This window comes from Pteropus medius, unplaced genomic scaffold (genome assembly GCF_902729225.1).
Source record: "Pteropus medius unplaced genomic scaffold, Ma_sr-lr_union100, whole genome shotgun sequence".
In the NCBI taxonomy this organism is placed as follows: Eukaryota; Metazoa; Chordata; class Mammalia; order Chiroptera; family Pteropodidae; genus Pteropus; species Pteropus medius.
This window is the reverse complement of record NW_024345599.1, coordinates 620,927-634,906: the sequence shown is the minus strand read 5'-3', so window position 1 is coordinate 634,906 and position 13,980 is coordinate 620,927. Positions and strand designations below refer to the sequence as shown.

The 13,980-nt window shown below is 39.9% G+C and overlaps 2 protein-coding genes across 9 annotated transcripts in view; both read right to left on the bottom strand.

Annotated features, from left to right (window-relative positions):
• Positions 1-13,980, bottom strand: part of NOX1 (NADPH oxidase 1) — a 172,318-nt gene that overhangs the window by 121,271 nt on the left and 37,067 nt on the right. The gene's annotated exons all lie outside the window — the stretch shown is intronic.
• XKRX (XK related X-linked) overlaps positions 1-13,980 on the bottom strand; it is a 118,829-nt gene that overhangs the window by 72,190 nt on the left and 32,659 nt on the right. The gene's annotated exons all lie outside the window — the stretch shown is intronic.

Below are 13,980 nucleotides of genomic sequence, written 5' to 3'. Positions count from 1 at the left end.
CCTTTGCCATCCCTTCAGGAACAGCAATTGCTACCTATCCTAACATTGGTTAGGTATGCAAAAACTGTATAAACTTGAACACATTCACCCTTCCAACCCAAGGTGGGTAGTGGTAGTGGAGGTAGTCATTTATTCTTACAACGATGATTTCTTTCACCATCAGGACCACAGCCATTTCTTTAGTGGCTTCTGGATGTCAGGCACAGCACTCAGTTTTTCACACTCATTATCATATTCATGACAGCCCTTGAGGGTAGGCGCTATACCTGCCTGAATTTTACATATGAGGAAACGAAAAGGCAGAGAAGTGAAATAATTTGCCCAAGTGCCCAGAGCCTATAAGAAGCAGAAGAGAAAACTGAATCCAAGTCTCACTCTAGAACTGCTTTAGGTCAGAAAGATCAGCTTATGCTTTTCTCAAATTCCATCTAGAAAGAGAAAGATATATCCTGGAAAAATGCTGAAGTTTAGCCATGACCATGTCAGGAGAATTATGTTGATAGCAATAAGCACACCAATAGTAGTAGTAGACATGGATGACTGACCACTTCCATTTTGCCAGGTGCTTGGCTAAGTGCTTTACATACATTGTTGACTTTCATCTTAACAAGCCTATGAGGCTGGTTCTATTAGCATCATCTTTCAGAGAGAGAAACTGATATTCAGAGAAGTCAATCATTTGTCCTAGGGCACCCACTAGGATGCAGCAGAACCGGTTTTCAAACTCAGGTCCTACTCTATAAGTCATGCTCTTAACTCCTACCCTGTTATACGGTCTCACCAGGCAGTATAAACCAACTAGCCCATAACTGTTTCTGAGAAATAGAAACAGTTGCATAGAAAGATGAGTCTTACAAACCCATCTGGAGGGTATGACACTGTCTAAGGCTGCGTCATTTGCTATTACGCATTGCATGTGGCTTCGTCTCCAAAGGAACTACCCCAGGCACTTTGTGGGTCTGACAGGATTCTGACTGAGACTCAGCTTATTAGTCACAGAGCTGGAAGGAACCTTACAGAGCCTCTAGTCCAACCCAGTTGTTAAACTGATGAGGAAATTGGGGTACAGAGAGGGAGTTTAAGTGACTTGCTCAAGACTTTACAGCTGATCACTGAGAAAGCTGCTCCTAAAATCCACATCTTCTGCATGTCCAAGTCAGGGCTCTATCTTCCCTGTTCAAATATAGTTATGCATTGCTTAACAATGGGGATACATTCTGAGAAATGTGTAGTTAGGCGATTTAGTCATTGTGTGAACATTAAAGAGTGCACTTACTCAAACCTATGTGGTATAGCCCACCATACACCTATGGTATAGCCTACTGACTACAAACCTGTGTAGCATGATACTGTATTAAATACTGTAGGCAACTGTAACACAATAATATGTATTTGTGTATCTAAACATAGCTAAACATAGAAAAGGTACAGTAAAAATATGGTATATAAGATAAAGTGACACAATGTGGGATGCTAAAGGAGGGCTGTGGATGGAGGCACTGTCTGAAGAAGAACAAACATCAGGAGGGAGGGAGGAAGGGAGAGACAGAGGAAAGAGAAGGGGAGAGAAAGGGAGCAGAGATCGAAAGAGACCAGAGAAATAAAGCTTGAGATGAGAAATAATAAAAGGGAGGAGGGAGGAGAGCGAGGGAGGGAGGGAGAAGAGAGAAAAGAGAGGAAGGGAGAGGGAGAAACAGGACTGGGAGGAAAGAGAGATAAAGACAAAAAGAAGGGAAGTGAGTTTGTGCACACGAGTGTGTGTGTATGCATGGGTTGGCTTGGGTGGGCTCCTGGGCTCCCTTCCTCCACAGCCCACTCCTCTCAATCCGTAGCTAACTTGTGGCCCCTGCCTGGGGTGGGCATACAGTGGGTGGAAAGCGTACTGAGCCTCCTCATTTATTTAAACCACCCAGAGCTAGCAATAAGTTCACATCTTACTAGGGTTCAGCCTTTTCTTTCAACATTGCAATCAAACTTTTCGCTAATAATCCATTATAATCTTATGGGACCACTATCATATATATGGTTCATCACTGACTGAAATGTCATTATGCTGCACGTGATTGTACATTGCATCCTCCCAGGGTCTTCTCTGGCTAGTCTTGGCTCAGCTAGTTTCCTTCCAATTTGCCCAATAAATATCACTGGAGGATTCTTCTGACAATCATTCTCACCCAGGGATGCAGCAAGATTTCTATTGAAGAAGAGTTTTATCAGGCAGGAGACAATAATTCAACAAACCAAGGTTCTCGAGGAAATTGGATCGTCCACATGTCTTTTTTATGGCATGTGGGTTTATGAGGCAGGAATACTTTCTCAACCCAAAAGGAAGGAGAAGTGTGACTAAAATGGGGTGGGAGTGTCACCTATGAATCGGGGCAGGGTGGAGAATTTAGGTTGAAACAACCTCTGAATTTCAGGAATGGGCACACTTCCCTTTGTACAACATAGATGTTCCTGGGTGCCAACTAAATTTTTCTACATAGAGTTCATCAATCACAAAAAGTTATTTAAATAATATCACCCCAATACAGCCAGCATACACTTATTTATTTTTGAATGAATCTTAATTTTGATACTGTAGGCTGTTCTTGCACTTTCCAAACCCCTATCAAGCTGAGCAACCTGGCCATTTCTCCCAGTGAAGACAGGAATAAGAGAACTTACCTAACAAGCTTGTGAGGATCAAAAGAAACAAACTATATAAAAATGCTTAGCATAGTGCCCAAGACACAATAAGTAGCACATTAAATGTTAGCTACTATTATTATGATTAAGGGAGGAGCTTAGACTATTAGACAGCTACACCCCTCTTCTGAGAGAGGTATCCTCTTTTCTGCAAAAAACAACCCAAAGAGCATAGATGTCTTAGAGTCTAAGGTACAAAGAGCATAGAGAATCTAGGGTAACTATAACCACTGCCAACCACTGCCTCCCATAGCCTTGTCTTCGAGAATCTTAAATCTGTCAAAGAGGTCTTATGAATTGTCTGAGTGTGGCAGCCCAGGGACCAAGATTAACAATAGTTTCTTGAGTCTAGAGGGCAAATTTTCTTTCAGGCAAGTAAGTAGTTGTCTTGGAGTTTCTCTCCTTTCATTGTCAAGGTCTTGGCCTCCCTTCTTCAGCACTTTTGGAGCCTACCTCTTGACAGAGGCACTTTGAGCATTTGACCCTGGCCCATCATTCAACAAGCCCCATGGGGCTCTGGGTACGTGTCCATTTTGTCTTGCAAGACAGGCCTGGTCTTTCTGACTAGAGAATTCAATATTCTTTCTACCCACCCTGTCATATCCTACCAGCGAGGCTGGTACCCACTGTGATTTGCAGGACACAGGTCATATAGTTAGTACACAATTAAAGGTAAGAAAGAATCATGACAATTTCGGGTCGGAGCATGGAAACCAGTAGTAGCTAACCCAGCTATAAATTCCCTGGAGATTTGAGTGTTTGGTGCTTGGCCCCCCAGTTGTATTTTAAATATCACTCTTCCCTCCCACTAACCTATTAGAATCACTCATTTTTCAAGGCAGTTGCTACTGGCAAGACCTAACCAAGTGCTCTGAACACATCATCCTTCTCAGGAGAATCGTGCCAACTAGCTTTCTTAACTAGAAAATGCCATTGGCCATGGGTGGAGTAAGTGTCAAGCCTGGGCTGTTTTGTCATTCACCCCTGTAAACGTTTATTGGACGGCCAAAACTTGGATTTCTGACAGGAAGGGATATAGAGAATGAGAGCTATCACCCAGCTTTCCAGACCTTGAAATCATCCCCTCATCCCATATCATTTTTACAGGTGCACCTAAAAGTACTATAGACATGGCACCCCTGACCTATACCTTACTCCTTTAGCTATAATAATACATCCCTCCACTCCCCTTGCCTTTTCTTTCATACTAATCTCTGTGGGAAGACAAGTGGAGTTGTTATCCCAGGTGCGAGAGAAAGCAGCAGGAACTTACCACTGTTGGCATAAAGACAATATCAGCTGAAGGTCATGGGAGTCAGGGGGCTTGTACTTCCACCCATGTGCCCGTTAGGTGCCTGGCTCAGGTCCAGGGATCCCCGGAGGCTCGACTGTTGGGTGGTGGGCAGAGCAATGTTAACAAAGCACTCAAATTGTGCTGTATGATGATGACTCAAGGAATCTCACGCAATCCTACACTCCTGCTAGTTGCCACTTCCAGAACTAAAATAGACCTCGGGTGCTAAGAGACAGCAGGTCTTTTATATCTGCTCATAAAAATGAGTCCAGTCTTAAGAACTATCGTGCTACTTGATACAATGGAATTTTACACCACCATTAAATACAACAACTATGTGCACTGTGCAGGTGGGAGCTAGAATGTGAAATAATGTTAAGTGAAAACAGCAAAGTAGGAAACAGCACATACACATGCTGATCACGGCTATGGAAAACATACATAGAAAGGTTCATCCCTAAAGAACCTAAGAGAATGAAGAGTGCTAGAGTCCTTTTTCAGGTTCCACTCCCCCTCCATCAACACCTTTTGTAATAACAATTATTTTTCATTGTCATGCTGGTCACACAGGTTCCTGAGACACCTGCCTTTTAACTGACACAGGAGTTACGTCTGCAGATCACTTGATTCTGGGAACAGAGAAGAACTGAATGCTAAGGTGGCTGTCACTTTAAAATGGGCTGGATCTTTCTCAAACCCAGGGCACAATTACCATCTCAGATTTAGCACTACAATGAGAAATTCCTTTCAAACACCCAGCCAACCAAACTCGAAGATGGGAGTTAATAAAATGTATATATCTGGACCTCTTTAAAATCAGGTTGCTGTTTTCAACCAGGCTAGCTTATAGAGAGAGAAAGAAACTGCTTTTTGATAGGCTGTCAGAAATTCTTTTTTGTAAAAGAATTGCCACATGCTACTCCTCTCCTTTGTCACCTTGTCAATGATAGTGCTTACAGTTAGTCAAACACCTAGCATATGTCTGGGTATTTGCATGAACACAATCTCTCACTGGCACCCTGGCCTCAATACCCGCCCAGACTTAGTTTTTCTAGAATTAGCTTTCAATCGGTATGTTTAGTTTTTAATAGGTTACGTTTAGTTGTTTTTAACTTTATATTTTGAAATAATTTTAGATTTACAGAAGAGTTGTGAATATAGAGAGTTCCCACATACCCTTGACCCAGCTTCTGCTAACAGTGACACTGCATGTTACTCTGGTACATAGATCAAAATTATGACATTAATATTAGCACAATACTATTTACTAAACCACAGACTTTATTGAGATTCTACCAGTTTTTCCACTAGTGTCCTTTTACTGTTCAGAATCTAATTCAGGATTCCAGGCAGCATTTATAGCATGTGTAGCTTTAAAAACAAAAACAAAACAAACAAAAAAACAAAACTCACCTTTTAGGAGATGAAAAGGGTAAACCAATAGATGTTCTGGGCAATTTATGATCCTGAACTATGCTACTCAAAAGGGAACTCCATCACTTCTGTACCAAAGCCTTTCTTTCATGACACCTCATCACAGTTACTTTCAGAAAACATGTCTTACATTAGCACATCTCACAGTAGTACAAAGGGATTGGACAAGTGAGCTATCTTAGCAACCAATTTTAGGAGGGTGACAAAATGAGAGGGGTGGCTTTATCTGTTTTCTGTGCTTCATTTTTCTTCGAGCTGTATTTAAACTTTTTACTAGAAGCTGTAATATTTGACTATAACATAAATGCTGAGAAACACCCACATCAACAGGGAAGGGACTCTTTCCAATGTGAGTTTGGTTTTGTTTGCATGAGATTAAGTATTGGAATCGTACAGAAATCAACTTGATTAGGTTCTTTTTGCTTGTTAATCTCATGAGAGGGAAGGAAAAGCAAGCTAAGACATCCATTTAGTCCTTATTAGTAATTGAATTATTAAGAATAATTCCTACTTAACGGATGCCAAATATGTGCCAGGCAATTTGCAAAGTGCTTTACATACATTGTTTCGCTGAATGGGTCATAACAATCCCATGAGGTAAGCACTATTATTACCGATTTATATGGAGAGGGGTGTAGGGAGCTAAAGCTCCCCAAATTCAAAAGAGTGCATGGTTTATCTCGGGAGGCCTGCTTGCATAAAAAGGAAAAGGCTGGTTCTGTGGAATTCCAGGAAGAAGAAGATTAAGTATAGATAAAGGGAGTGTCAAAGGGAGTGTCAAAGGAAGTGCCCATTGTACCTTGATCTTCAGGATGTTACTTTAATCATGTTATCTTGGGAGACCAAAAGGAACAGATTGTGTTTAAAAGAAGGATAAGAAATAAACTCGGAGAGACAGTTGTGAGATCTGCTCTCCCTCCTGCACCCTGTCTGTCTTCTCTTTTTTCTCAGTCCCTGCTCCCCCATTCGGGTACCCAGTTTGACTTGGTTGGCTGGCTTCCGACAGAGGGGCAGGGAACAGATGGTTGGAGAGGTAACTTGCCCTAGGTCACATAGCATGTAAGTAAAAGAGCCAGGATTCAAGTCCAGGTCAGCCTGATTCCAAAGCTGGTCTTCTTGGCCAGTATGCTATATTGCCATTCTGAGCACCTGCCATGCTGCAGATACTGGGCTGTGTGCTAGACAGAGATACAACACTGAGCAGGATATAGCTCCTATCCCCTGAAGCCTCATAGTCTAATTGGAGACGAGAAATAGTAAACAGCCAAGTATAATACAGCCCTCTCTTTTTCTCAGGTATTCCTTGGTTTGGTTATAAAGTAAAGGTGATCGACTGGTAAAAGCAAGCAGTGAATGTCAACACCTTTAAATATTTAAATTCCTTTTTAGGTCCTCAAAGAAAATAACTCTCCTCTCCATGTACCCTGAGGATCCCTAACTGTTAGAAATGGACTTGAAGATATTGATATGTCCCTCCACTGTGAGGCTCTGGCTAGATGTCAGCATTGTCACTCCTTTAAGGAGAAACAATGGGAAATATCACATAGAAATACATATAATGATGCAATCGAATCAGCTGATGGAAAACTCTTAAGTCTGGGACATAATAATTATATTCCGTTTCAATTATCCTTTTGCACTTACATTAACTGGTGAGCTCTAAGGGAGCTTCAGCTGGTTCATAACTACTTTATGGGCATGCCATTTTGAAATATATTTCTTAGAAAAATGACAATGATGACCCTGTAAATATAAATTGGCAATGTGATTTTGAAGGTAAAGGGTTGGAAGACTTAAATCTCAGATGACAATCATTCTTTTCTCCCTTCCAACCTCAAAATAATCAAATACCCTAACCCTGTGGTGCACAACACTGGGTGCACATTAGAATCACTAGGGAAACTTCAGAATTACCAACGCCTGCGTCCCACTCCCAGAGATTGTGATGATTTAATTGGCCTGGATTTTGGAAGGTTTAAAAGATCCTCAGGGTATTTTAGTGTGCAGACAAGTTTGGGGAAACACAGCCTTAATTGGAGGATCATAACCCTGGCTTCGCATTAGGATCACCTTGAAATCGTAAAAGAACAAAACAAACAAACAAAACAAAACAAAAAAAACCCAAAAAAAACCCAGATGCTTGGACAATTAAATCAGAATACCAGGGGGGTAGGACACAAACTCTAGGAACCAGGATTTTTTTAAAAAGCTCCCAGACAAGTCCAATGTGCAGCAAGACTGGCAACCACAGAGGTGAAACTCCAAACCTGCAATAAAGGCAATAGCAAAAACTGTACTCAGAAGTCCAGCAACTTTAAGACGAACCTAATGAGAAGTGAGTTCTGGAAGACAGGTAGGAAGCAAGCCTAGGACAAACCCTTCAAATGACTCTCTTGCTTTATATTAAAATGCCTTCACTTTTCTCTTGTTGTGACAGAGAGTTAATTTTAAGGTTTAGCTAAGATTACTAGTAACTGATGGTAAGCTCCACTCTCTGCCACACCCACCAAAATAACCAGAAAGAATGGGAATGAGAATGCTTTAAAAAGATGAAAACCTTTACAAAGGACTGCAAACCAGTGTTCAGAGACCCAGGGTGAGTCCAGACAAGGAGGAAGCAGAAAAGCAAGCTACAGGCAAATCTCGGAGATATTGCAGGTTCAGTTTCAGACCATTGCTATAAAGCAAGTCATAATCTATTTGCTGGTAGAGGATTTTGCCTCCAATTTGTGAAAAACACAATACGTGAAGCACAATAAATCAAGGCACAATAAAACGGGGTATACCTATATTTGGAGTATTACCCAACTAAGTTAGTTTTTATCTGTAATTGAATTGTGCACTTTTACTCATCTAGCCTAACAGTGGATTTGGAGACATGTGCTCTCATCCTTACCTGCACCTTTGAGTCATATGGGGAGCTTTCAAAATAGTGATGCTAGGGCCACATCCAAAATGAATTAAATCAAAATCTCTAAGGGGATGATGCCCAGGAACCTCTATTAAAAGGTTCCCCAGGTGATTCTAATGAGCAACGAAGGCTGAGAACAGTTGCTCTAAACCAGTGGTTTTCAAACTTGACTGGGCATCAGAATCGCTAGGAGAGCATGTTAAAACAGACTGCAGGACCCCACTGCTAGAGTTCCTGATCCAGTTGAGGTGGAGCCTGAAAGTATGCATTTCTAACAAGCACCTAGGTGATGCCAATGCTGCTGGTACAGGGACCACCTAGACCACTGATTGCCAACCTTGGCTGTAGGTGAGAATCGCTGGGGGACATTTTTAAAATACTGATGCCTGAGACCCTCTCTAAACCAGTTAAATTGGAATGTCCAGGGCCCAGGGACCAGTATTTTTAAGTCACTTTCCAGGAGATACTAATGAGCAGTGAAGTTTGTGATCCCCTGCCCTAGAACTAGATATTTCACAGCTGGAAGAGAACATTTTGTGCAAACTCTTAAATCTGGGAATTTACAGCTACTTCAGCTACGACTGGTCCACACGTCCCAGCCCCAATTTCTACTGTTCTTCCTTAATCATTACTATATATTAGCAATGTGACTAATTTAGGGTGACCAGCTTTTTTCCAGGTTTGCCTAGGACGCTCCCAGTTTTAGCAAAGTCTCAAGTTCAGAGTAAATCAGGACAGTTGGTCACTGTACTAGTTTTACAGCTCACAGACTTGAATACGGTACTATTAGATTTTGCATCTAACATCCAGCAACTGCATCTCAGTTTTAAAAATACCGTTCTCCATTAAAAGGAACCAGGGCTCCTTGGAAATAACTAACTCCAGGACTGGAGCACAGAAGTATAAGGGGAAGCCTAGGAATCTTGTGCCAGAATCCAAGGAAGTGCTCAAAGACTTATGGAGGTCTGTCAAATGGACATGACAGCCAGCCTGAAGGGTCTCCAAACTGGCCAAAGTGGAGAAAATTTGAGCATTACAAAGCAAATGACTAAACTGAATGTAAAATACTGAATTTAAATAAGAAACATTACTACAAACTGCCAGTTATAAAAGTAGTCATGGGGATGCAAAGTACAGCACACGAATATAGTCAGTAATATTGTAATACTGTGTGTAGTGCCAGGTGGGTGCTAGACTGACTAATCGGGGTGATCACTTCATAAGGTATATAAATGTCTAATCACTATGTTGTACACCTGACAGTAATATAATGTCAACTATAAGTAAAAAGTAAAGAAATGAATAAACAAATAAAAGACTAAAGAGATACCACACCCAAATGCAGCATGTGAACTAGCCATAAAAGATATGTAGGGGACAGCTGGGGAAATCTGAATATAGAGCAGTGCTACTCTATATGAATTTTGTCACTAAGCACACCACTTGATTTACCTGACATTTTTGTGGTAATAAGACTTTCTCGATGAAGGATATAGCACACTGATACACACTAATGCAAGCTCTCTATCTCCCTGTGAACCATCAAGCAGTCTGCAGACCACACTTCAGGAAGCACAGGATTAGATATTAGATAATATTCGTGAAGATCAGTGAGGTACTGTTAATTTTTAACTGGGTTTATGGTATTATGGTTATGTAGGAAAATGTCCTTATGCTTAGAAGATGTATGCTGTGGTATTTAAAGGTGAAGTGTTATGATGTCTAGGTCAGGGGGCTGCACAGCAGGAGGTGAGCATCTGTATTTGTAGCCGCTCCCCAGTGCTAGCATCATTGCCTCAGCTCCACCTCAGATCATGAGGCATTAGATTCTCATAGGAGCACCAGTCCCTGGTGCCAAAAAGGTTGGGGACTGCTGGTCTAGAACTTACTTTCAAATGGTTTATCAAAGAATAGATACACACATAAATAAAGCAAATATGGCAAAATGTTAACATTTGTTGAACTTTGGTGGTGGATACACTGGTGTTCATTGTACTATTCTTTCAACTTTCTCGTATGTTTGAATGATTTCATAATAAAAATGACGGAAGCAAAATAAAAGAGTTTCTGTTTGAAAACTGAGAATAAAGACATATAGCATACATTGCCAGATAGCATTCAAATTAGTCCAAAGTGAGATTTTCTTTTTTTATAGTAAATTGCTTTCTTTTTTTTTTAATTGAGGTAACATTGGTTTATACCATTATGTAACATTATAATTTGACATAAAGTTTTCTGACAGCCTATAAGAGTGATTTAATACTGTTTGGATTTTGAATGAGTTTCTAAGTGTGTTGTTTCATTTTTAAAAATAGAGAAAAGCAAAGAATACTTAGAAGGCTTGTCTGTATCAACTAGCTAATAGTTTAATAATTCAAATGGAAATATGCATAATAAAATGTCACTGTCAACAGCCAAAAGAAATGACAGAAGCATGTTTCTAAAACTATCTGACAAGATATAACGCTAACAAAATTATCAGGAAGTTGATTATCTACAGCCAATCCAACATTTATTCTGTAGCTATTCCTTGAGGAATAACTAAGTTAAAAACAGAAAGATGAGTAGAGTTAGCCAGAAGAGGTAAGGAAAAGCACATTAGACGCTGAAGAAACCAAACATGAAAAGGACCAGAATGGGAAAAAAAAAATTATCTTTTTCAGGGAAAGGAATTCAATGTGTATATGGAAATGAGGTTGCCCAGATTATGGGAGGGTTTGAGGCTGCATCAAGAACAAAAAGATAATCAACTGAGTGGGAGAAGATATTCGCTTATGATATATCTGATAAGAGGTTAATCTCCAAAATACATAAAGAACTCATACAACTCAACAACAACAACCGAAAACAAGCAATCCAATTAAAAAATGGGCAGAAGACCTGAACAGGTATTTCTCCAAAAAGGAAATACAGATGACCAGTAGTTTGGCATTTTAGAAAACACTCTGGCTATAGAGAACAAAATGGATGGAGACAAGAGGAGATGCAGCAGCAATTGGAAAGATAGCCCTTTCAGTAATAATTCAGTGAGAGATGATGGTCACCTGCAGAGATGGGGACTCAGTGACACACTGGATGGGGGAGGGGTAGAGAAGAGGGACTCAGAATCCCTAGACTTCTGCCTTGAGTGATCAATTGGTATATTCATCAAGATTGGGAATATAGGAGCAAGAATAGGTTTGGGGGAAAGATGTGAAGCATTCGACATGAGATATGTTGCGTTTGAAGTACCTAGAATATATCCAGGTGGAATCTACCTTGTAGGCAGCTGGATACAAGAATGAGAAAGATAACTCTGTTTCCAGCTTTGACAAGTAATAGATGGGATTAACATTTACAGATATGGGGAACAAAAGAGGAGAAAATAAAAGTCACTTTACATTTACACTTTACATTTAAATTTTAATATAAAGTTTTAATATAACCCCATTACATAAAATGAAATATAGGGAAATGTAAATAAAACTTACATGACTACCATAAATCAACACTTATCATTTTAGATTATCTCCTAGTATTTTTAAATGGATATTTACATAGTAGCTTTAATAGACATATTTTTCTGAGATGGCGCCTTCTCTAGAAGTATTGAGGATTGATAAGAATTAAAAATACTAGCTGACCTGATATCGTTTTGTCAATCAGACAATACTTGCTAAGTTACACATCCCTCGGCTGTTAAAAGATTCAAAACATAATCTAACTTGTTGGGCAAGTATCCAAGAACAATTTCAGAGTTGAAGAAATCATGGACTATAGAATATCAGTTTCAATAGCCAGTTTATTATAGTATATACTGGATCATTAGGGGATTCTGGAGCTCTCTGCCTCCATACTACACAGCACAATTATAGGTATTCAGTCTCTTCTTTGAATATCTTCTTTCCCATAGGGTTTCTACTACAACCAATTCTCCCTCCACAGGTGAGAGCTAATTGGTGCTATTGCTCTTAGGGAAAACTGCATTTTTAAAGGGTGTTCTAGAACCCAGAAATCTGAGAAAACCCAAAGGAACAAAGGTCTACTGAGTTCACGCAGTCACCCTGCAATCACTCCACAGTTTACTCCACTTTTTAAAAAAAAGCTAGACTTGTTTCTAGTTCTAATCCTTGGCTACCTCATGAAAGCAGAACATATCTAATAAAATCTCTGGGCAAATACAGAGACCTGAGTCACTGTGAACTTATTACCAGCTGCTGAGAAAAGCTCAGTTGTCACCACACCACAGGCAGAGTTAGACAGAGACAAGCCTATAAACTAGGACCAAAGGAGCCATGACAGGCTGACAACAAAAGGAAGGAAAAGTCCACGTCCAGGACCAAGAAGTGGTCGCAACCAGACAAATACAGATGAAAACAAGGGAACCTAAAAACTAGGGTTATAAATCTGTCTCAGATGGGAGGCCTGCTATATTCTTCCTGCTTTCAGTCCATAGAGTGGTTTCCCCAGTAATGCCCTCATGGTCTGCAATGTAGCAACAAGTCAAACCTGGAAGTAGCTGAAACTTCAGCCTTAACAAAGAGACTGCCATCTTGTAGAGGGCTGCTTATCGAGTTAAGAGGAGCTCCAGCACACAGTTTGGGCTATGGGGGAATAGATGCATAGGCAAAGCTTGTCTCAGGAGGAAAGGCTCACTGAGGGGCTTCTTAGGAGAGTTTGGAGAACAATACAACCTATAGAAACATATCATACCAGTTCCTAGAAACCAAGACCTTCCAGCCACACAATTTCTTAAACTTCAAGCCCTGATTCCCTGTTCTCGCAGCCCCGTGTTTCTCTCTATAATAGCATTTATCATATTTAAGGTAGCTACCTTTTCTTTTAAACCACCTTCCTCACTGGAGTATAATCTTTTGGAGGGTAGAAATAAGGCAAAATATACTTATTATTCATCTCTGTATTCCCAGTGTGTGACACACAGTAGGGGTTTAGTGGTGAATAGAGCGAGAAGCCCAGGTCATATACGTTTCTGTATGATTAGCACAAAGTAGGTAATTAATAAAAACTACTGAATTGAATTATTCTATTAAACATTTTCAAAGTAGATTAATTTTCTCCTTATTTCAAAGGCAGTCAAGCAAAAATGAAAACGACAATTCACCTAGAAATTCACCATTCAGAGGATAACCGCTGCTAACTTTTCAGAATGTATATTTCCAAATATGTATATTTAAATTGGTTTCTTAAAATGGAGTCACACTGTATACACTGTACATACTGCTTTATGACGAGTTTCTTCAGTTAATAATATATCACGAGCATCTCTCCACTATATTATATGTAAAGCTACCTCAATTTTATTGTCTATATGGTATTTCATTAAGTAAACTGAACACAGTTTAGTTATCTAATTCCTTGCTATTGGAAATTTAAGCTATTTCTAACTTTTGGCTATTTCGAAAAGTCCCTCCTTGAATCTTCTTATAGCTATATCTTTGCACACATTTTTAGTTATTTAGTGGAACTGATGAGTTGAAGGGCCTGTGTTTTTTAAGGCCCTAAGATATGTACCACTGAACTATTCTAAAAAAAAAGTTGTAGCAATTTACACTCAAACCAACAGAGCAGAAAAGTTATTCCCTCAGCAAACCCTCCATAGTTTAGCACTGTCCCATTGAAATAAGGAACAAGTTTGTTTTGTTCATTCGTTGCT